This window comes from Pieris rapae, chromosome 8 (assembly GCF_905147795.1).
Source record: "Pieris rapae chromosome 8, ilPieRapa1.1, whole genome shotgun sequence".
NCBI lineage: Eukaryota > Metazoa > Arthropoda > Insecta > Lepidoptera > Pieridae > Pieris > Pieris rapae.
This window is the reverse complement of record NC_059516.1, coordinates 7536732-7563636: the sequence shown is the minus strand read 5'-3', so window position 1 is coordinate 7563636 and position 26905 is coordinate 7536732. Positions and strand designations below refer to the sequence as shown.

Below are 26905 nucleotides of genomic sequence, written 5' to 3'. Positions count from 1 at the left end.
TGCCGTGAAAAATTAAATTGTAGGCTGTGTCAAACTGATTTTGCTAACGAAATAAACCAATATTTCCATCGTTATTATAACGATAATTTCATCCCTATCGTAATGGTCACACTGAAGTTAGGTAATAAACATTTCGTGAATATAATTCTAAGAATTATATAAAAAGCTCCCTTGATGTGTGAAGTTAGCAACAAAATAGCTCCAGATTGCGAGCGATCTTCGCCTCTATAAATCTCCCCATCACATAGGACCACCTAATTAATTACTCCGGCAGCTAAAATTGTTCACGCCGTTCTGACTACACTTAAGTACCTCCTGGTATGTAGTATATTAATGGCTCATGAACTCCTAATGAGATAGTATCTGTATTTTTTATTTAATTATTATACGTAATTTCCATTCTTTAACTGTGAAAGATGAAATTCGAATTTCGATGGTGTTCAAACAGTTATTAACATAGCTTCTAATTAAAAAATAACAATATGAAATATTGCTTACATTGTTGAGTTAAATTTTAAGATGTTTCAAATTAAAACATAAAACCGTTCCCTAGTAATACGATTCACACCTTTCCACCTTAGAATAAGTTTTGTGAAAAATATAAAACGTAATATTTAAATCCACACAGAGATTTCTTTAAAAAATAACAATACCAAATTTGGAAACGTCCTACGTGACATTTTGTTAGGAATTTTAATGTTAACTGACCAAGCTAGTTTTATCATGATTCATATCATAAACAATGATTCAACATATATTCTATGACTAGACGCGTTAACGAGCTTCTATGAAAATAACATTTTATATTCCCATACATTTGTCTAAATACAATTCTTAGAATAAACATTACAGTCTTGAAATAGTCTAATCAACCAAGACCAGAGTAGATTTATAAAAAGTATAAATTGAGGTTAGACTTAGATTCGATTTGAACTGTCACGTTTATAGCAAAGCTTCTATCATTTAATTCCTCAAAACTTCAAGTATATATTACGATAAGTTAAAGTATAATAAGCGCCTAGACCGCATTGATACCTTAATATACCTGAGAATGAAAATTTGTTTTTAATTTAAACCGTTAATACTTGAAGTATTTATTCATTATGGTATAATTGAAGATTTCACGATGCCGTGACGTGTCGTTGAATTGTTTTTTAATTTGTGCTCGGTTGCCTTTAACCCATCAATCAAGCGTGTAGCCGTTTCATTGCACGCGCCCATTCTCCGTCAGTAACAGGTTTAAACTTTTTAGATTTCTAAACTGTATTGAATATTTATGTGGAGCATTTATTTTGTAGTACCTACTAATATTAAAAAAGTGTGGTTAAAAACAGTCATTAGTTATTTTTATAACGCTAGGTACATCTTTTTACATCAAATAAAATCCAAAAATTATTATAAATTGTAATATTACTTTAAACCAAAACTATTCTTCGTAAATCTATATAATTACAAATAATTTCTATAATATGTTGCTAAGCGCAAAACTCGTAGACTAATTCGAGTATATTTTTTATTTTTATTCCTTGATATTAATGGTATTTATGGAAAGAAAAATTAATTAAATATTTTGAAAAACAATTGAAGGTTTTATTTCTATGAAGTACTCAGGTATTTGTTCTGGAAAACCGAACAGTCTATCTCTTATAGTGGAATGTTCCATAATATCACATAATAATGTGATTGTTTTAAAATTTTAAATGTTCCTGTTGTTCCCCATATATTATTCATATTCATTTGTAAGTATGTATTAAAATAATAATGATGCGTATATGTATATCGTCCACGTTGCTATATATGAGGTATTTTTGAAGTGATTAAGATTAATAGCAATAAAAGAGTTAGATCAGAGCGTCCGTCTTCGTTCGCAGTCACATCAGAATGACATAAAGTCGACTATGATTTATGCATTTACATTTAATTAGACGCGTGCGCAGCCTTATTCTATGTAAATTTGGAGCGGCAACTGAATGAATGATGACAGATATTTCTATTTTAATTTCCATATATAATGCAAAATTGTCGGTGTTCGCTAAACTTTTCTGACTTTTGACGCCGTGTTATAACACAAAAATATTATATTATCTAATTCAATGCATTAGTTATTAAGATATTGACAGATTTGATCTGTAAATATGATATTTTATGTAAGAGCTTAAAAAATGATAAAAAAGCCGTTGAAAGAGAAACATTGTTAATAAAATTAAGACGTTTATTAATTTACGCCACTATTGCATTCAAATAAGTATGATGTTTACTGCAAACTTCACTCATGAAATCCCCGTACCAAGTTATCACTTAATATGTGCAACACTCGTAAACAGTCGGAAAATCCAAGAGTTCCCTCGAGGCAAACCGAACCGTTTGAAGCGAAATCGTATCGTGGTACAGAGACCGAGGACGAGTAATGTTATGAGCAAGCCATTATTGTCTCGGCCCATACCGTAAAACATTACGCAGTCGTATAAACTCAATGGATAAACACGGAGCTGCCAAAATGTATATATTATGAAAATGTTGCTAACTTTCTTGGCTGATCTCAGATCAGGCCGCCTTAAATATGCTGATTAACGTAATGATCCAATCAAGTAAAGAAAATTCATAAGACTTACTTATGCAAGTGTTTAATACGTAAAACATATCTTGACCAATCATAGACATACAACACGATCAATCAATCCATTTAACCAATCACGAGCCAGTACAAAAACAGTAACGTCTTCCGTTTTACTATTTATCCCTTTGTTTTACATTTAAAGTACTTATAGAATATTAAACACTTTAGTTAATGCTATAAATATTAAAATTAAGTCAATAAATCCTCAAACTTCAAACTTGAAATAGATAAATTGATTCAATTTATATATTAAGAGCGAACAAAGTGTTGTTATAAATAAACGTGACGGCTGACGAAATTTCCTTTTATTTGGCTGTAAACGAATTAACAGCTCTATATATTTTTGTTCGAATATGCTTACCGCACAAACTGATTCTTTGGCCTATAAAGTCCCATCAATAAGTTTCTAGGATTGATTGGTCATACAAATTATTCGCAATTCATATTTTAAATAATAATGAAGGAAATAACTTAATTTTATTTTTTTTTGGAAATTAGGAGCCATCTTCTCCTTAATATTGTATCTGTTTAATTATTTTATTGAAATAATAAAAACACAATAGCTTTTAAACTTAAAATTTATTTTAATAGGTGATTTCACGCAGAACTACAATATAACAAAAAACTTATTGTGTTATCTTCAATGTTTGGGTCCTTATTACCCCTGTGACACTTTAAATATGAATAAACAAGAGAAAACATGTATTGTGCTATATTTATTTCATAGTACAGACGATATCGCAACTAGAAGGCTAAGCATTTTTACTAATCATTTCTGCGAGTTTTTAAAACTACGCAAAATAAATCCATAATAATATATAAACGACAATTGTCCCGTCTGTCCACTGTGACAGGCACAAAATCGTCGAATACAAAGCGGTCGTCAACATAAACTAACATCCGGCAAACGGTGATGTATAGCAGCCGCAGAACTATGGAAACAAATCTCTCTACAATATAATTTACGAGCGCAATATTCAAGCAAAACAGACAAACACAACGAAAATAACCGCGCGATAAAAGATGTCGCCACACGCTTAAGATAGACTTGTGATAGAAATAATAGTGGGTGCCTTCCTTCACTTGTTTCTAAAGGGTTATATAGGACATTTTTCAATGTCTTAGTTTTCAATACATCATACAACTGGTGATGTGTGATCTTAATACACGGACCTGTTTAGAATGCGAAAAGATCGGCTAAGAAAGAATTGCGTTAACCTCTGTCTATATCCTCCAGAATTTATAAGACTTTGCTTTATATTGTGACGGTTTTCTTAGACTTATGTTCAGATTATGTATAGGTGTCTTAAGTTTCCAAAATTCATAGGATCAATTAGACATTAAGCAAAATATGTCTCTACTACCATATTATACGTTGCGAAACGACGACGTTTTTCGTTGCAATTAATCACTGCATATTTTACTGTAAAAGCAAGTTGTTTCGACGTGTGTTGTGACTTATTTTTATCTCGCAACAGTTAAATACAATACTGACAAGGAGTTAAATTGATAGGAATTTAACAATCGAGCGAAGCAATTATCACGACATTTAGTCGAAATTCATTTTAACGTGACTCATAAGGGAACAAATTAAATGGCCACTGTGTCCGCTAGGGTTGGCAGCGCGATAAAATGCCTCGAATTGTCCGCTGCCTATCTTCATTCCTGGCTCGATTATTTAAAAAACAAACGCCTGACGCGTTAGTGCTATGTCCTTTTCTCGCGTGATTTCGTGAATGTATCTGTCCCTGTCTCGGCTGCGCCCGCGGTGCCGATAGCCCCGGAATGCGCCGGCTGACTTCAGTCGAGCGGTACTCATAGACAATTTAAGTTGGAGAAATTGGTAACCGGGTACTTCCAAGAACTGGTAATAACGGACAAATGTCGACGTATGTAGATAACGCATTGGCTTGATAATGTATTAGCTGTAGCACTGTCGATACGTAGACATTAATATTTATTCAACTCATGCATAAAATATCTGAACCGTTTGGTACATCACTGCGCTTAATTTTATGGGAAAATTCATTATCTCGCAAGATTAGATTGTAGATACATGATTGGTGAGTATAAAAAATATAAAATTGTATTTTTATTCGATGAGAATGTACCCTTAATGTCGTTTGATATTTGTTACAATTTAGTACCATTACGTTGCACCAGTGGTTTAGTGGTTATTTGATATGGCATAATACTTGGAGATCCGTAGTGTAACTCCCATATAAACAATACTTGTTTTAGAACAGTAACACCTTGCCTTAATTGATTATTGAAACTAACTATCTCTGCCACATGCTACTGGTCACTACACTACTTAATTAACCTAATAAAATAAAGCTTAAATTATTAAAAAGTATATGTCGAAACAATGATAAAACTTTCAAAAAACCAACTTAAAAGCATTTATTCCCGAGAAAATTTTCAAGTAGTCTTGAGCGCTGTATTAAGGGTAGCATAATAAGGCTTTTTGGATTAGGTGTAGCGCTCTTGAGTGAGAATAAACCCGAGGGAAATCCTAGCGCAGCTTTCTCGCTAATTTATTACTCCTTCAACGGCCAGCGGCCTTTGTATTGGATGCTGGTAACGTTAAGCATATTTTTAGATAGATTAACACAAAGTTGTTTGTAATTAGTTCCTTTTTTTTCAAAATTATGTAAGGTTGGTTGATAAGTATTACACTCCTATCTTGCTTAAAATACCTGAAAGTCGTATCTCTATATCTCTTTCTGGGAAGGCCCCACAGCTTGCTAGTTCCCAAATGGTAATGCTTAGTGTAGCGGACTGTTGAAGATTTCCAACAATCAAGGTTGTGCGGTGAATCCTCTAATTATTTAGTCTTTGAGCTCGCCAACATCGACACAAAAACAATTGAAAAATAATGTATATATTAGCTTTAAGTGTTATATTTGTTAGGATGGTAAAAACATACTTCCAAAACGAATTTATCGTCACCATTCGTGCTATACGCCTATGTTTTTATTCCTGCCACGCTAGTACCTAATTTTATACATAATTAATATTTTTTTAATTATTAAAATTAATTCACAAGGCTTATAATGTTTACTTAACTAAATACCGTTTTATTTAGAACAAAACATTTGAGGTGTATAAGATAAATTACGTCCAAGGTTACTGGGGTGTGAGATACACTGCTGTAAATTAACTTTATATAAACAATTACCGACTTAGCTCAACTGGGAGATAAAACAAATAAAATTTGGAGTGAAGCCATCAATAATAAATACAATCTAATTGTGTCTAATATTTAAGATTTTCAAGACAGTCATGTTATTATAGTGTGTAAGTGTGCAAGTGTATTTTCGCAATTTAATACCTTTAAAACTATCATAGCTTTTCAGTTACAGCTCTAATATGCTACTGGCATAATTAATATTCGAAATCGCAGTTCTATCAATTTTAAATAAAAATACATATTTTTTTTAAATCCGTTAAGTCTAACATAAGTATATCGCTGTGAAACCTATATGAATTAATTCACAACATTGTACTGCGGCAGTCCCAATCGGTAAAAGTATTACCTATTTATGTGTGTGAAGGTATGCAACAAGTTATAGTATTATAACCGAAATTATTCTTAGTTTTATTAGTACAACTATCAAAATCGTAAAGAGATAGTTCGGGCATTTTTATAGAATTCAGTTTTAATAATCTGTATAGTATCTGTACAAGTCGGATTTCAAATACTTTTCGCCGATGCGGTATTCCAATATATCCATACCTCGCGTCTAATAGTCGGTAGTGAATTAGTGCGCGCACATTTGTAGTGGAGACACTTCATTATGGGGGCAGGACATAAATCAGGACTTCTAATATTAAACATGCCTTCGTGAGGCAAATTGCGAGCCTGTCTACGACCAGCTTTTGCCAAACCGATGAAGTGCTAATATATTTATGAACACTAAAAATGTGTGAATTAATATTTTATTTTGTTTGAAATAAAAATGTTATTTATTGATTTTGAAACTGTATTATATTTACAAAAATATACTTTTTTTGGAGTAAGGACTCATGGACCGTGGGGTTCAAGTGCACAGGCGCTAATTAAAGATTTAATTTGGTGTTTGGAAGATAATACCCCAGAGCTGATTTCCTCGTTCAACGAATAAGTATCGCAATTCATCGAAGAAATGCTGACAGCGTTAAAGATACACTTCCACAGGGATCAATTGTTTTTATATTAATATTATATTTTTAATTATTAAAAGTATTATAAATATAAATTGTAATTATTCATTATTTTTATTTACATAAAGTACTGTAGATTAGAAGTATTCATATTCATAGTTATCTTATAAAATATGAAGCTGTACTTAAACATTTTCATAAAAGATTTAAAAGTCATATCACTAAGAAGAAGGTTCAGTCAATTAAGAAGGTACTTCATTATCTCTTCCATGTAATTTCTTTTGCACCATCAACCAAATGAGATAATAAATAAATGTTTTTTATGTTTAATTTTTTTTAAACGAGATAAATTTCTGGACCCCTCAGAGGTACTAATGTGATTTTAATGTTCCCACTTGAAATGTCATGTTCTGTAGTCTGTTTTGGTGAAATCTATTTATGCAATATTTTAAAGGTATGATGTTATATTGGACACGCGTAACAAACTGTTTTTAAATTTGTAATAATATCATACGCATTATAACTTACAGTAGGTACACTGTAGGTATTTGTATGAAGCTTGTTTAATTATTTTTAAGTTAAATATAATAATTATTAATTCATTATTGCTACTTTGTATTTTTGATTGTGACCAGACAATATTTAACGTTAGGTACTAAAATTTCAAATATATATCTTTTGGTATCTACAAATTTTATCCTGGCCAAATGTTCTTGAAAGTCTTATTTAAAAAAATAGTCAAATAAGTATGTGCTGTTACTTAACAAATATCATAGATTAGAAATATTATACCTACCTATTTAACTTATTTTAACTCGATTTTCCATTCATCGGATAATCAGGAATTGAGTTCAATATTTCGCTTATTTGACGTTTAATGGTAGCAATTGTAATACGATATCGTTTTAAAAGTAGAGTCTAATGTAATGTTCCTATATTGGCGTCATCTACCGCGATTATTGTATTGGAAATGCTGAAATTTTTACACTAGCACACAATAAACGATTTTGTAATTCACATCTAGTATAGATTTATTAACAAAATCAAGTATTCTTTCAAATAAACTGTTATTTATATTATTAGATAAATGGGGAGCAAGTCTATTTATATTACTTTCTTTCTTTTTTTGACGTTATCGTATTAGTTTCGCGTGTTATGGACAGGGGTGTATATCGAGAACGATTCAAGCCCCAATCTTGAGAAATGTGCGACTTAAAAGGGGATGAAAATGGCGATTAGTTTCAGAGAATTTAGTTGTTCTCTCCCAAAATACATAATATCTAATAGTATTTTTTAAAACCTTACTGATTTAGTGAGTTGCAAATGTAGTTGTATATGGTTAGTGTTTATAAATCTTAAACCGCTTTTTTAAATGTATAAAGTTGCCATTTCGACTTCTATTAGTATTACTCGACCCTAGTAGAATTTATTTAGAAGAATCGGTTGTAATAGTGACTCTATTGAAGTACAAACAATATATTGAAGTCGTGTAGTTACTATATGATGTAAAGAGATAGATGAGTGTTATGTTAAAACATATAAGTAGGTACCACAAGATATAGTATTTATATCTAAATATATAAATATAGGGTAATTTTATAGTATGATTATTTTATATCGCCGTTTCATAAAGTACATATTTAATAGTTAGTTAGTTAGTTATAAAAGATTTGAGAAAAAGATCAATTCATTTTACTTTTCATATGATTCGAATCGATTTAAAACATAATTAAATACGGTGAGCTCTGTTTTTCTAAAACAGCAGGTGTAGTAATACAAGTAGATTGCAAAGTGTAGTGAAAAACATACCAGATCTACAAAATCAAGAGAAAACCGGCAGTAGGTATATGTAAATTTAGAGACATTAAAAAAATTACATTTGGATAAAAATTAAACATTTAAATGCGACAGTGTAAACTCTTGTACCAGGTATCAAGCCGAGGACATTCAGGTTTTATAATATTTAATAACCAAGAGTATATCTGAGTCACAGTACTTCATGAACAACATTATATGAAATAATTTTATCGCCTCGCCAGACGTTTATTCGCCAGTGAATCAACGCCCCGCTAATTTATTGTTTTATTTTCGACGCATTTTCTATTACACATTTTTCTCTGAGTGCATTGTTTCACTAAATTGCTTTTCTGTAATTAGATTTGTGATGAAATCTTTAAATATATCAAGGGATTAGTAATGCTCGATTTATTTTAGATTTCAACGTCTTACGTTCGATGATTGCTATTTTTATTCAAGTATTTTTTTCTTATCATTTAACATTGATATGATGATTGATAATAAATTTATAAAATACAGAATTTACTTAATATAGACTCGATTTAAGGAAAACTTACAGTCTTTTAAAAAAAGCTATGAATGAATGAGAAATGTATACCTACACCGGGCTACTACCTACATTGGGGCTTTATTAATAACCAAACAAAATTAGTATTTACCTAAGTACCTATATCCCAGAAGTATGAGTTTGTGTACAAACATATTTTAATCTAAAAGCTGCATAATTTTTCGTTCGCATAACTTTGTGAAAGTTCATTTAAGGGCACTATTGTATTAAACTAGTGTATTAAAACTTTTCAGAGGTAAGTGGGAAGTTTTCTGCCGCCATAAACACGAAAAACGCATTAAACAAATAGTGCATTAACTAGTTTAAATAGATTCGGTTCATATTAAAATATTTATATGATCAAATGGCTTAAAATTTTAAAAAAGCGGTCATGCATTATAACATATAAAAATTAAGTAAGTCGAATAAGATCTATGAAAGAAGAAAAACGAACAAATATCCCTAAACCTTTTCTTTATTAATCTCTTTTCTTAAGTTTTAAAATACACTTCTTGTAGCTTATTATCTCTGTATCGAAATTAATTAATAAGTATTTGTTAATACGCATTAATTTATTTTTATGTCTATATTTACTGTTTTAGATAAATAGAGCGTAGTAGTAAAACTGGAATAGCAGAATTTTTAATGCGTCATATTTTATACTTAAGCATTTAATTAAATTAAGTTTTAAATCTATTCGAAACCTATGGAAAAGAAAATTATATATTTTTTATATGTACCTATTTAAATTTAGATATTTTTTTAAAGTGCTACTCTTCAAATTTATTTTTAACCTCACAATGAGTATTCTAATAAAATCTGGCACGCTTGGACTTCGAAACACGATGGGATTTTGGCTCCTTGTCAAGTATATTACGACTCTTATTTTCTAACTCAGTGTTGTAAGTAGGTACTTATTACTTTCACATACTAATAAAATCTCAGCACTTAAAGCAGTACCCATTGAAGAGGTTTTAATAAAAAAAAATGAAACTAAATATCAGTAATTATTTTTATACGTAAACAATATTTATTTTTATGTACTAAAATATTTAAGCACAATTCCTCAATTTTAAACAGTCTAAGAATAATATTCTACTTTAACTATCACAAGTGAAATCACTTTACTAATAAAATAATCTATGGTATACCTCGTAAAAAATATACCTACAAATGAAGTCTGTAGGGATTCTTGCAAGAGATATTTATTCGCGGTATCCTTAAAATATTGATCCAAATACGATCCCCACGCATATATCAAGCGGGAACTTAAAACAGTGTCTAACATAACACATGGCGCAGACACATAGTTGTAGAAAGCAATAATTTATCCCTCCTCATCCCGTCTATTCCCTTGGCTCCATACATCTACCATGCATACACGATCTGCGTATAACTGGTTTGTATAGATATTAAGAGATTTAGTCCATACAAGTATAATCTGAAGTTAGCTAAATATCAGAAACTTGGCCGTACTAAAGTGAATGATAGCAAAATAAAGCTAACTTCAGAAGTCAAAGGTACTCAATGCCATTAGTATTCGACAGTAATCTCTTCAATAAATGAATTTCGTAATCTATTATTTTGAACTAAGTAATTATAAAAACATGAACTACTTCACTGATTTTCCGTTAATATGAAATATTTTTTAATATCTACATTAATAGTTTATTACTGACAGGTATAATTACATATATATTATATAGGTATACTTACATATATAATTGTATTGCGATCTATCATATCAAATAGAACTTTTAGAAAGAAAATTTAATAAAACCAAATATGTACTAATGAATACCTACTTTATTTCATAAATTTGGTTTGTTTAAAATTATGTGCGTCATAATATAAAATATAGAAAAAAATATTAATCAAAAAATAATATTTGTTGTATGTCAACTGTAAAGGGTAAATAATTTAAGTATTAGAATTATTGAATTGAGTATCAAGATCCCAAAGTAGGTGAAAATATGTATGCTAGCCTTGTATTGTCATCATTACCAGGACGCCCTGGAAAATTTGAATATTTTAATGTGTTTTACTTGCAATAGTTTTGATTTGTTACTAGAATGCTCTAAATTCAAATTCATTATCCGATTCTGTATGTATTATGTAAGCACATATGCCCTTCTATTCCCCAACAAGCCCATAACTCTACCAAATATGAAAGTTACTCGTGAACAGCACACGCGCTACACAATATATCACGTTTTGATTCGGCCGCGCCATAAACAATACAATATATCAATATGAAGCACACGGTGGCGAAAGGGCGTAATGTTATATAGATATTTATTGTATAAGGCTTTTATTAAGTTTTTTTTTTTGGGGTATCAATGAATAACATCGTCCATTATTTTTAATAAGTTATGTATAAGATATATATAGAATTCTAAGTCGGATTGATTAAATACTTTCATCGGCACCTAGTTCACTTATGCAAAGAAATAATTATTGGTAATGTAAAAAAGTTTGATAGGTTCAAATATATTTCGATAGAAGCCCGTTTTGTATTAAGTATAGGCTGTACGCGAAGGTAATATAGTTAGTGTAACCGCCAGCCCGCCTCTCTGCACTTTACACGGCTTTGTTTAAAACTTTGATTAATTCAACCCATGTTTCGTGTTTTCCGTTGATTAGTTTGTTGCTAACGTTGCTATCTTTCTATTGCTATTTTTGTGTATATTTCGCTTAAATAACGACTGATTGTAACACATATCTTTGTAATGTACTAGTGTTAACCTCTTTTACAAAAATAATTATAATTTTTTTATCTATTCCAATTTAAGACAGTAGAAATGAAAATCCCTATAATTTTTCCGTATATTTAATTAACATCAATAAAACTGTTTTTAATATCAATAAATTCATTTTAAACATCAACAGTAGTATTGCGGGTAAGTAACGGTAAATATGTTTTATACGAGGAATATTTGAAAATTTATATATATATTTGTTTTGGTCAGATTAACTGAGACAACATATATAATTACATTTACCACAAAGTAACGGCTATAACAAAATCTTAGACGCTATCAATCTTCGCCAACCAGTCAAGTGGCATGCTAAATGTCCAATAAATGGATATCGGAGCCACCCAGCCATCAAAACATCGGACTTGATATCGTTATCTTGCGAATTACATTAATTAGAGGCTTGTCGGTAATTAATATTAATTTAAATCACCTTTACTTCGCAACACTGAGTGCGTATCACAGTTAATAAATTTCCTCAGCGCATTGGATGCCCGCTGCCTATGGACTTCTGATAAACTCAAAGAACTCATTTAAAACAACCTGCGAGCCAATATAAACCTTATGTCCCTGCATTAAAGCCTTTTACTAACGCAAAAGTGTTTTGTAAAAGTATGCAATGACTGTGAATATAAGTAAATTAAAATTGTGATGTTACGCAGTGTTGGGTTTGAAAAAAATTAAATTAAGTATTTAGTTTTTAGCATTGAACTTTTTGTGGACCAGTTATATCAAGTGTTAGATGAAATTACGTAATATTAAAGTGTAAGTTGATTAGTTTATTTAAAACCTTGATATTTAGAGAAACAAATGTGTGGTCCGGACAGTCATACAATGTTGAAGATTAAATATATATGTTTAGTGAACATATACATATCTAATTGTTTCTATAGATATTTCCGGCGTCTATTTATATGAACAGTATTACCATAAAATGTTTTTACTTATACTCAGCACGACTTAAAAAGTCAATCGGATAGTAATAAGATGCTTCTTACTTCCGTGGTTTAACATACAGAAAACATGAAGAATCTGCGTTCAGTTTACACTCAAGTATAATTTCTCTATCTTTATTTAGTAAACAGATGACCACATAAGCCGTCCAAAAAGAAATGAACGGCTTCAAATATACTTCTTTTCATTATATATAAATTAATCATATAACCGCATCATTCATACATATGTAATTTATTATTATCTTGCAGACGTATTAAAATGGGACTCGTTTCATGAAAATTAAATACGGGGTCCATTCCACCCTTTGTCTATGACCACATGTGCTTGGGATATGCAAATGATGTATCGGATTTCGGACTTTATACCTTTTTGATTAAACGAGTGGTTGTATATTGTAAAATTATAATGCATTAAATTGTATGTAAAATTATATAATTTAATTGAATTTGTCTAGTAGGTATAAGAGATATGCAAGTTTTTGTTTATTCAAGATTATTATTTTATTTATTTATGTATTAACACTTCGTTAATTTAAAAATTCAACATAATTAAATGAAATAAGGACAACTGGCGGCCTTATTGTTTTCGAGCGATTTCTTCCAGGCAACCACTCATTTTAATATTATGTTGATTACTCTAGATTCTGGGAACGAAATTTAGGGTACGTGTTTAAAGGAAAATGTCAACATGGGTAATGGGCAAAAGACGTGACGTTGGTATTTACTTCATTCTAAAACAAAAAAGAGTAAAATTTTCTTGATGCTGGATTAAGGATTACCTACTTCAGATTATAATTTTTTAAGATTCAAAACAGCTAAATAACCACCTACTAAAAAATGAAGCTAGTTTTAATGACTCAAACAAGGAAAACAATTCTGAAGCTAACAATTTGTCTGTTAGAATGACACAAAACCAAATCCGGACCACTTAAGATTCCAAAGATTACATGAATATAACATTAACAAATGCCTATCTAATTCAACCACTTTGTTTTTATTAATTTTATTTATATACTCAATATTTGGCTGCAATTGACTTCGATTTTTTGTTAGATCGAAAAACGCTGTTTCTTCCTAGAAATAGGGTTCCATTTGGGGTTTGTTTTTTTATGTAAAAGGGAGCAAAACTAGACTCTCACGTTCTCTCTGCGTTGCCGGCATTTTAAAAACTGAAACGCTCTTTTCTCGAGAGACCCTAGGTCAAATTGGTTCGCAAATACATCGGTTGGCAGATGGTTCCACATAGTGTAGGTGTTCGATAAAAACTGCCAGAAAATGCTCAGTTGTGGAACAACAGACGTATAGGTGATACGGGTGGAATTTCGTATTCTTCCACGACGTCTGATGATGAACCATATCTGATGGTTTTAATCCGAACAACTCTTCTGAACACTCTTAGTTGTAAATGCAGTAGAAGATGCAAAAGTTGGGATTGTATTTCAAAAAGGGTGCCGTCATAGTTTTTGCTACTTTTAGTACCTACCTATGTTTTTTTTTTAATGTTTGGACGAAATATATTATATGAATTATATTTAATTAATTTTAAATTTTTGGTTTTGTGTTTTAGCTTCTTTATTTAAGAAACCCCTTATATTTCTTTTGAAATACGCTTAAAATCGCTATGTTTAGATTCATTGGTGAACACGTTTAGAAACAGAAATTGCATGACAAATTTGATTAGAATCGACCAGCTGATAAATGATGCGAACCAACACTGCGTGTGTGCTTTGAATACCATACATTTTTAATGCAATGCACTATTTTATATAAACCAAAGCAGTGGTTTGTACAAGAGTAAATTCATACATAAACCCAACAAAATCATAAGGAAGATTTCGGCATAGCTAACAATTTACGTAGCGTCAGACTTCTAATTAAAGCAACACAAAGCTCTTCCATACAATTCAACTGTTTGTTACGTATAAAAAACGTAAATTATATTAATAAAATCCTCCTCCACCGATCGCCTGAACACTGGAGAGCGTCGTAATGCTGCCGACCCCGTTGTGACAAATTACTGAAGCTCTTCCATCTTTGACGATCTTCACTTAGTTTAATGGCGTCAGAGACTAGTGCCTGTACTTGCGGATACTTGGTCGGTCCATGGTATTGGGCTTCTGTTCTTGGTCTCTTTTCTTTTATTTATCCAGTCATTATAAGGTTAAAATGAGGTTTTAAGCCTTAAGTGTCATTATATTGTTAGGCATTTATATAAATATTTCTAACGATTTTATAACATTACTAGCGGCTTTTCCCGGCTTCCAACGGCTGGATGATGTGTATTTATTTTTTTCAAGAATTATTGATATATGTTCAGTCCAGTTTTTTAGTTTATATTAAATGAGTTAGTGATATAATTAAAATTTTACGTAAACAAAAGACATGATCGAAAGATAGATCTTTTATGTATAAAGAAAGTGTTAAATTCAGACTGTTTCATTATAGAAAAAACGCACAATGAGCCTTACAAGCATGCAAATGCCATATTAATTATAATAATTTCACAATAATAGGAAGAGTTCAGCTATTTTAATCGTTGTCAAAACTTATGGTTAAATAAATAATAATAAAGAAATCGTTCATTTGCAAAGATAGTGGTTAAGTAAGATCGAGTTATTATAAAAATCCGAACAATTAGCTATATACAAATAGGCGTGCAAATGTTATGTTAATTTTTATAAGGCTATTTATATGTAATAAGAACATTAACATGTCATAATAATTGGAACAGTTAAGTTGTTTATAATTGTTGTCAGAACTTATGATTGCATTGTTTTTTTTACACATTATACCGTTCGGATTAAGCTCTTATAAATAAAATAATACTGTCAGTTGGTTGACCTAAAAGTAGGTAAACTAATCGTCAATCGCTACGGTATCTTCAGAGCTGCTAAATTGAGGAAACCACTTATCAACCTGGTTGACAAATCTCTGATGGAATCTCATTGCGGACGATAGCCTAGTTTAATTTATCTACTAATAAAGATAAAGCGAAGAAATCGCTTTAAAATTATTAAGTGTTCTTGTATTCCAAAAATTCTAGTATAGGTATATATGTGTATACAAACTGTAACCGGTACTGTAAAAACTAACATTTAAATTCTACGGATTGTAACAACGATTTCGAATACGTAATATTATGTATATGGTGTAAAATAGATTTATAACAAAAACTCCCCAACCTAGTATGTACTGACACCCCTTAAAACCAAACGAAATTAATAATGAACATGCCGTCAACTAATAAAACAAAACAATAATTTTCACCACATAAACCGCAATAGACAATCAAAAACTTATTCACTAGATACTCAACCCTTTCTATTCGGCTCATAAAATTGTTGAAACGTACAAAAATAGGAACATACCCACATTTGCATAATGTTTCGCGCTTTGTTTTTTCATAGAGCTTCGAATTTCAAATGTCACGTAGGGTGCGAAAACATTCATAATGGCTGTGGGGTGTATTAAAAATCGTTTCGCGTCCTTTGCATTCTTAAGGTTATAAGTTGCGGTCGACGCCATTGCAAATATATTTATATAGCGTAGACTGTTTGCAAGATCCCTTTCAATATTCGTACGAATGATTACGATACATGGTTATTTATTTTATTAACATTATTTTCTTAAATATAAAGATAATACTAAAATATTTTGTAGTTTAAAATACTTTAAGAAAATTTATTTACGTATAGTCTTATAATTTTTAATAGTTTGTAAAATTAGTTCAGATAAATTGTAGTTTTAAAAGTATACGAGTAAAATAATGTATGCAAATATACAAAAGTGTTTAATTCAAAAGTCTTAAGATTAAACCCAATAACCTATCTCAATCCATTTTTGACCTTCTGAGATAGACATCTTAATCCAAAATATTGATAACAGTGTGCGAATAACCAATCGACTGATTGTAATAGCAATCCGTCGATACAAGCTGTCCATTGTAGATCTAGTGTATCTAGTGGACCTTTGAAAAATTACAGTTCAACTGTGCCAATCTATCGTCGTGCCTATCTTAAGAAAAGTTATAAAACTCACACCAGTTTTTAAAATAATTAAAAAGCTATTTGATATGTTTGAAACATAGACATGTATATTTTAATATTATTTGTATGGTTTTATTTTGTTTATATTGATTATCAAATGTGAGTGTAAAGAGTAAAGAGATTGCATTCTATCCGTCGCCAAAAATGGGTTATCTTCGTAGGGTTTGGTTATTGGGATGCAGATAGAAGATCAATCTACTGCCGTGGTCTGATCTCAGATTGTTTTCCATCTGAGATTGTGGATATTATATTATTATATTACTATTTGTTTTTTCTCAAACACGTTGATTTTCAGACCTCGGACGATATATAATTATTGCATTTATACACACAGTTAATTCCGTGTTAATTATGCAAACTGATCGTAACAGTGGCAAAGTTCCTAAATGACAAAGTTGAAGTAAAAGCGAAAGTACTCAGCATTGAAACTGGGAAAGTCCTAGAGAATTTAATAGATTGTGCTACGTGTATCGTTTACGCAACGACTTGATGCTCGCTAACTGTATACGCTGATATTGTTGATAAATTCAATATCCCGCAATTATATCGCTTCAAATAAAACCAAAGACCAACAAAACTATCATTTAACTTACCATATACCTTTGATTGATTTTGTAAATATAATTAGCGTTGTTTCATTGAAATAAGTAGCTACTTACATAATATAAACACACACAGTCACAGTTTGTCAACTTGTCTGTTATTCTTTACCGATGCGGTATAATGCGAAAAATATTGCACTTGTAAATACAACTCAATATGAAAAAACCATAAATATTTGACTGTATATTATGAAAGATAATTCTTTACTTTGAGAATGTTATCTATGTATTTTCCGGAGTAAATGTCAGTTCAAGCGGAAGCAGTTCCCGACAATAATGTTTCCTGTAAACTAGAGACATTTCCGATTTTCAACTTTTTCACGACGTTTTATCGTTTTGGCAAACGGCAATAAGATCTAAAAATATCAATGTTCAGCTTAAAAATATTACGTAAAATTCATTCCAAAAATTGATTGTTTGTATATAGAAAAGTCACCAAACAATTCCATCCTAATTACGATTGCCAACTGATGGCGACGATAAAACTTATTGCTATTAGAATATGGAAATGGAGGCGCCTGCTGCAGAGAAAGTGCCTCGAGTGTTTTTAATTTGGCGCAAAATTAATGAAGATTCCCTTATTTTGTTTTGTGGATCGTGGTATTCAGGGCGTACTCTGTTTACTCTGCAATCTCGTTTTGTTATTATTAAGTTTAATTCGTTTTCGTTTCGCATACGTGAATATAAATCAAGTGTTTGTTTTGAACGGTCGGCTGAATCATTTGATTTATAACTTAGCTTTAGGCGACGCGTACGATGTATTAACGCTACGTTTATCGGTTACATACATCGCACCCCACAATGGGATATTTTTACATAGGGAAGAAAACCAATAAGAACAATAATAAATATCTCTTATCATATTTCGAGTATACTCCTGGTCGCATCGCGAGAGATCCGTACCAATATATCACAAGGAATTTACGAGGCAAGATACGACAAGAAAATTGCAAGAATGGTGGCGCAATCTATCTTAGTTGGGTTGGCTGAGGGAGGCTGGGGTTGTTCTGGGGAGGCGGCGAGGGGTCGAAGGGAAACTTCGAGAGGTTATTAGTCCAAGCATCTGTTGTTGAGCGGGGGCGTGATGAAACTGCTCGGGTACAAGCTAACAAATCTAATTGCTCAGTAGGCGCTCGTGTATAGTAGTGGCTGACAAATGGCCCCTCATGTGGTCGCGGTACACGCCGGCTATTTGTTAAACGCACAGGTCACTGCTGTTGATTTAGGATTTTTCTAGCTTCGCCTATTATGAAGGTTTGTGATACAAATTACTACAACAAAAGTGATAGGTACAGATGTATGGAGTAATTTAATTTGACGTACTTTAGGCTAGATTTGTTTAAAATATGACAATTGGGACAAGTTGTAATGTTCAAAGATTTCATAGAATAGGTGCAGAATTCGTTATATCACAACTTGATACCGCAATACGAAAAGTTCTACCGTGTAGCTCATACAATCTTTTTGTGCTTATCTTACTGTGATTTATGACCTGTTCGGCGTCCAACGGGAAAGAAGGAAGGTATACAAAAGTAATTTATTTTTTAAGGTTTGTTTTTCTTGTCTTTCCGTGCGTGTACTCGCCGGGCAAGCATGATGTTGGCATTTTTGAGTTGTCCCTTATGATTTATTTCTTAGCGTAGGCGGTGCGATCGGAATTTTGGGTCAAATAAATCATTAAATAAGCCTTATATAATCATGCATTTGGAATTTATTCATCGTATATGATTTTAAGAAATTAAAATAAACTTTAATAACTCTGATGGAAGTTATTTTAACGTCGCCTTGAAATGTCGCTGGGATTGAAATTGAGGTCGTACATTAAGCTAAATGAATACAGAAGCAAAGTGGTATGTATTTTAAATTTATATACCAAAGGTTCAATGTCATATTCGTATTACCAATAGTAAAGTGAAAAGGGCATATTTTAAACGAATTCAAAATGAGGAAAGAACTTATCTTGTGTAAACGTGTATTATATGCAACACAGTAGACTACATATATTATTTGATTTGTCTTCTAAAAATTACGTTATTGTAAAAATATCTCTTTATCCGTCATATAATAAATCTCCTTTTTAATTAAAACAAATATACTTTTAATGTTTATTATTAAAACGACTTAATATTTCGTTGTTTCTGAAACTCAAAGACGAACCTATGTAGATCAGCTAATGTCGATGATCCCAGATTCAGCTTCAAGTGTAAATACTATTCTTTCGAAATGTACAACTTAAAATGCAAGTAGCGTTAGTTGCCTACCCACCAAATACCCGTAACATAATCAGGTTTTTTTTATAGAACAAGCAAACGGGCAGGAGGCTCACCTGATGTTAAGTGATAACATGGACACTAAAAATTACTACTGATACAAATAAATTCACAACTAACAAAAACGCGACTCGTACGCCGATTGTATAGTTAAAGACATTCTAAAAATAAACAAAAGATAATCAAAAAATCATCGCTCGTATTACGTTGAAGCAATGAGTAATAGGTGCGTATATTTTTTCACACGATTGCCGATAACTATCTTTATATTCGATCAATTAGGACTCTTTACCGACCGGACGCACCATAATTCATTATTCATTACATGACGATGCGACATATCGAATGATTTATTATTTAACACATTACTTTTTCGACTTAATTAAGACTGTATTTTGTCCGCAGGTATGTCCAGATTCTCAAGTTAATTTGCAGTGAAAGCAGTGAGTAACTAGTTTTATTTAATTGTCAGACATTTTTGATGTTACAACTGTATTCGTCATAACTTACGTGTTAATTAAGTGACTTAAAAATTTTATACTGTTATTTTACGTGTAAAACTTAATGATGTCAAAAGGCCACTCGACATTACTGCTTTAATTGAGTGGGATTTGTCCCATGAAAATATCCCACGAATTTTCTTTGAATTTTTATATGTTACGTTATAATCGTTTACATATACATTTAATTCAAGGATATACAAAATCAATCAATACTGCGCGATGTTATTAAACTGAGGTTTAAATTAAATTTATGGTAGGAGCATGCTAAACATTAAAAAGATAAATAAGACAAAAAAGATGGTCTCTGACCAAAGCAATTGATGCTCTAAAGTGGGCGGGTCATGTAGCGCGCCTTACAGATCACAGGTGAACTTAAACAGTAACTACATGGAGAGGCCAACCAGGCAAACGGTACAGAGGCAGACCTTACGAGATAGGATGATGATATCAAAAAAATCGCGAGTCCCCAATGGATAGCTCGGGATAGAGAAAGATGGCAAGCCTTGGAGGAGGCCTTTACAGAAGAGGGCTTCTGATACAAACTAAATGTTAAAAATATTTACTAATATATAGGATAACCAGATATTAGTGGATCAGGAAACAATTTAAGGGTGAAAATAAAATAAATATATATATATGTATTTATATATGAATTTTTTGTTGAATAGTAATTTTTTTTGGCTCACCTGATGTTAAGTGATACCGCGGCCCATAGACACTCTCAATGCCAGATGTCTGGCGAGTACGTTGCCGGCCTTTAACAATTGGTACGCTCTTTTCTTGAAGGACCCTAAGTCGAATTGGTTCGGAAATACTTCAGTGAGCAGCTGGTTCCACAATGTGGCGGCAAACCGCCTTGAAAAACGCGCAGAAGTCATGATTCATGAAAGTATAGAAAAATTAGCTTCGGGCTGTGTCCAGTAAAAGTGCATTGTATTATGAAGATTGTGGATCTAGCCAAGCCAAGTAACGGGCTAAAGCTCGTTGCCAAAAATCACACGATAAATAATAGAGGGGCAAGCTGCATGCATTATAGCCTTACCTTATCTTAGTGAATTTGAAGCCAAAAATTGTCCATTAAGTATGCATTAAAATTACCTGTCTCGAATGAAAAATAAGCGAAATTTATGAGCGTTTAAACCGCTTGTTGGTTACGTGACAAATTGCGGCGAATAAATGTATATTAAGGTCGCATCGGAGATGTCTTTGACGCATATAAAGTAGGAATAAACAATCTCATATCCTACTTGTCAAATATTATTCCAATGTTTAATACGTAAATATGCAGTAGTTTTATCAATCCATACTTGGCTAAGCGACCTCATTTTCCTTTATAACTCCAGTTTAAGGTAGTAGAATATCTGTTTCTACTGAAAAATAATTGAATTTATTTACAACACACATATACTGTATTAAAAATATTCTGAACCTACATATTGATAATACTAATTAAAACTGATTAATTGAAAATTTAAAAGAAATTGAAAATTTTGGTCTAGTGCAGTGTACCTTTAACGCCCGAACCCAATAACGAATCCACAATCTCAGATTGAAAATAATCTGTGATCAGACCGTGATTGTCGATTGATCTCTTATCTAATATCAATATCAATCCGTCGATTGGTTATTCGCAAACTTTTATCAGTATTTGGATTAAGATCTCTGTCTCAGATGGTCAAAAATGATTGGCAACGTTACCTCGCTGTATTGCGATACTTATTCGTTGAGCGAGGATATCACCTGTACTATCTGCTAGGTGCCAACTAAAATCGTTTATTAGCATCTGTGCTGAACCCCACAGCCCGATCTCTACTCCAAAGGGAACAAAATCAAAGTTGGAGAAAAGAAAATTGAAGAGAAAAGAAGGAAATTTGAGCTGGTTATTATTTTCCGCTTGTATTGCAGCAAGCGTCCGATGGACATTAGATTATTGTTATCTATCGAAAATGATGAAATCCCAAATATTTTGTTTATTTTATGTCCGTAACATTTTATCGAAACGCTTACTGTTTATTCAATAAATTATTTGATATCTGGTTTTTATGCTTGGTTGCATACAAATTTCTTAATTATACAATTAAATTACGACGTTTACGTATCGAAAATGTTCACATCTTTAATTAACAGCATTCCAATCACACTTGAAACGGTATAAAAATTAATTCTAGCTACATGACAAGATTTTATCAATTTCAATTATAGGAAATGTATGTGAGTTTTATGTATTCTAAGCGGGCGATCGGTCCAGCCTCCTCAATTAGATGCGTTGCAGATAATGTTTTATAACTGGATATTTTTAATGTAACTAGGTAGTTTTCTATTTTACTATTCAACTATTATCCAAGTGGAACTAAATTCACTGATTAATTGTGTGTGCGTACGAACTTAGGAAATATTTATTATGTATTTAACTATTACGCCAATAAAGATTTTAATAAAACGCCACATATAAATTACTAATACTTTACACACACTTTGTCTTTTGTATTTCCTAAGGTAAAAAAAACTATACCAGCCATTTTTAATTTTAATAAAAAGAGATTGATTTCCATTAAAGTAAAAAAAGTTTTTTAGTTTCTCATATATATATATATATATAGGTAGGATAGGTATAGATAGAAAAAGTAAAAATAAATGAAAAGACTTATATGTTTGTATGTTTGTAGAAAACTACCATTGGAAAGCTATTGTTTTCTGAACATAGGCTGTATTTATTTTCAAATTATTTTAGATATAAAAGCCACGCGAAGCCGGGGCTAGCGCAACTCATAATAAAAAGACAATGCTACGAAGATGTGTCTGTGTGCATCTAGGCTTAGTAACGTACTCAAACTCTTGCCAAAGGTTTCTATATGTTATTGGCTACTATAGTATAAAAGCAAAATTTCAAAGGATTTTTATATATCTTTTCACGTTTTCCCATGTCGTGTTTACCGGACATGCTTTTCAAAGGGCCAGTGTATCAACCCACTCATTGTCAACATCATTGCTTCGGTAACTGCCAAGATTAATACAACTGCCCTTACTACTGGATTTATGTTGAGAAATTTATAACGCATTAATTCACATGATTTTATCGGTTAGTTTTGGGTTGCACTGAAATCTTAGTATCAAACCTTAAATATATATAAGACTATATGTCCATACATATTATTAATTTTTCTCTCATAATCTACTATATGTTGGGAATAAAGTACTAAGGTACAATACTACGTTCCTCGCTCTCCTTTTTAAACATTTTAAAATACTAAATACACACCCGCCTTATTCTTACTTACCACAGTAACACGCTTTTGTTTTTTATATGAATTTTAATTATTTCAATCAAATCGACTTTCAATGGTAACATTGAGCCAAGAGTGACTTGGTGCCAACGATCAACGATTGTTATTCACTGTCTTAACGTTGACAACGCGCGCTTACGAATACCCAATGTGGGGAATTCTTATTAAAACGTTTAATATTAAAGATGTTTCTATTTTACGCAAAATTATAGTAGGAATATAAAAACATCGAGTTTTATAGTTAATTTTTAAATAATAGTTGGAATTTATTAAGGAAATAGAAATAGAAGATATAATTTAGGTACTCATTTGTATATACCTATTTATATCATGTATCTATTTAGACATTGTATGATAATATATTTCATAGTATATTTTTATATGATATGATGATATTTATTACAAAAATCTTTAATAATACGTATATAAAACGAGTATACCAAGCAATAGTGGAGCTATGCTACAAAATTATTATACCTATTCGATAAAATTTCATGAACACCTTGAAAATACATGTTTATACTAAAAACCTACATATTTATCGCTTCTTACAAATTTTTGTGTAACCTGTATTTATTAACTTAATAATTTATTAAATCCATTTCCGGATCGCCTAATAAAAATTCTTCCTTCCAATTCCAAGAAATAAATGTTGAATGCATAATATAATAAACGTATACTTCCGACAAAAAGGGCCTTACCAGATAACAGTTATATTCGATAAATGTATTCCAAACACACCGTAATCTAGAAGCAAGTCACAACCGTCCTGTTTAGTTTAAAACTCCCGGCTTGTCCTCACATATGAATGAGAGCGTTCTATCTACAGACAGATGTATTCCCATATACAAAATCACATGCCACGCACTTGAATAGATATCTCGATACAAGAACACATCAAAGCATATCGCAATAAAATATTTTAAAGTTAAAAAAAGAAAGCGATTTAATAGAATACGATCCTAATTACGATGATACGGTATTTTCGAATTTTAAAATGCAATTAATCTCATTTGTTATGTCGCTGTTATTAACATTGGAATTAGGAGAAACCGGTCCATGAGAAAGAAGTGGATTCTCCGATTCAGCGAAGTGCAAAAGTTGACGCGGTGACGGCCGCTTATTAAATCTTTAACAGCCTTATTACATTAGAAAAAGTGTTATGCTGCTGTAACTTAAGTAATTTTAAAGGACGCAAATAATAATGAAAATGTCTGGGATTTAACTGTTGTTTCACTTAATCGATTTTAATTATACGACTTATTGATGAAAACTTTTTAATGAACAGTGTTGGCTTCAGCATGTGACAGTCATTCATGAGGTCTTAAATTCGTACCGGCTGTTCACCAATGGAAATGGAATGGTGAAGAATAACATCGTGAAAAAACCGGTTTAGACCCAAAAAGTCAAAAGCGTGTGTCAGGCATAGGAGACTGACAAATTATTATGAAACAGATACAGAAATCTGAGGCCCACACCTAAAAAGGTGTTAGCACCACTGATTTATTATTTCAATGTATAATTTACATTACAATCCAATTCCATTTTTAAATAAAATTGATTGCATTCATACGTTAAATAACATTTGGCATGATCATTTTGATTATTAAAAATAAAACGATACATGGTATAATGTCTTCATCGATAACTGATTTATGTTCAGCACGATCAGTTCAAGACGAAATTGCAGCCGGCGGCACCCCTGTGTAATCAGTGTAGAATTATAAAGCCATTGCAACACCGCAGGCTGTATTTGCTGAGAAAGTTATCTCAAAGCCTATGACAATAGCCCTTTGACTAATGTAATAATGTCTTGTTCGGGACGTATAACATTCAACAAGGAAAGAAATGCGTTTATACAATAATATTATATTCTTATACTAAATGTTATATGTTTATTTAATTCGTCTGAAATACAAATATGGATGCCTAGGCATTAACTAAACTGAAACGCTAACAGCATTACTACAATCTTGTTTATTATTTTTTTACTTTAGGTTTTTAGATTTAGTTTTGATATTGCGTTTTATTGCTATTTGGCCTTATATATTGTGTATGGTGTATATATGTTCCTTATTTTTATGTGTTTTACCTGTCTTCATTTAATATTGTAATTTTTATTTGTAATGTCACATATTGTCGTGTTTCAAGCAGTATAAATAAATAGCCTGAGTTCGTACTTTGCCAAGAAAATTGGATCATTTTTACCCATTTATTATTTTCAAAGCGATGGTAAAATAAAGCTTATTCATACAAAGATTCTAATATCCAAAAATAATTTATCATATAATTTTTAGTGACAATCATTATAAACAGATCGATAGCTAATTGAATCCCGTGTAAAGATAATAAAACAATACAATAAATAATAATAAAGTGTCTAAAGAGCATTAACGTCATCCAAAGGGTTAATAAATACAAATAATAACATCCAAACCATTCAACGAGGCTGTAAAACAGATGTATACTGATATATTTACACTAGCTGGATGGATGCCTATCATTAGCCAACGTCCTTGTTTACGAAAGCACTCGAGTCGGTAGCTATTTTAAATCTCTTTTATTAGTTTTAAAAAAGGCAGTTAAGATTAGACGTTCTTGGGCTTATTGGTATTTGAAATATTGGGTGGGATTCACTTCCAGTTTGTAGCTGTTAATGTTAAGTGGCCATTAATAGAAATTATGAATGGGGTTGTTAAGTGTAATTTTGTCTTTACATGAAGTGTTATTGAAAATATTCGTCGGAAATATGAGCTGTTTTAGTTACTTATCTTCATAAATCATCTTCCACAGGCCGGCAGTTGTTTGCTGTCTGTTGATAAACACAGAACCTAAAAGTACGTAACCTTAATGAACGCCAATTTCGTTCTACGCATTTGTTCTTTTTCTTATTAAAAATACATATAAATCACATCTAAAACAGTGGTAAAATCCCCTCAGATGTATCTGTAAATGAATTTAAACGCGCATAACTAAATCACATTAAGAACTGGTGTTTAACAGCACAATCTCCTCAAAGATTGCGAGATAAACGGTAAAAATGACTCTGTTTAAAGCATTTTTCTCTGGCGCAGTTTGTCATTTAGCACCCTTATCGATGGAGCTGCCAGATTCCCGTGTTTAAGTCGCTCGAATTAAATCAACCGCGTTGATTATCGTGACAGTATTTTTATACACTCGCGAAATTTATATCATTCGAACAGTCTTTTGTTTTGTACAATAACACATCGCTCGCGTCTTTTATTTACCGTGCGATCGTTTGTTTAGTTGTTTTGCTCGTTATTTACATGCCCGTCGTTGCGGAATAAAAATCGATTCAGCCATCGAGCAATAACAGAACATAAATGGCGTTGTAACGCCTACGGTGCTGAGCGTAATAAA

General features: G+C 31.5%; 1 protein-coding gene across 3 annotated transcripts in view; it reads left to right on the top strand.

The window, feature by feature from the left end:
- Positions 1-26905, top strand: part of LOC110992175 (homeotic protein antennapedia) — a 144567-nt gene that overhangs the window by 12041 nt on the left and 105621 nt on the right. The gene's annotated exons all lie outside the window — the stretch shown is intronic.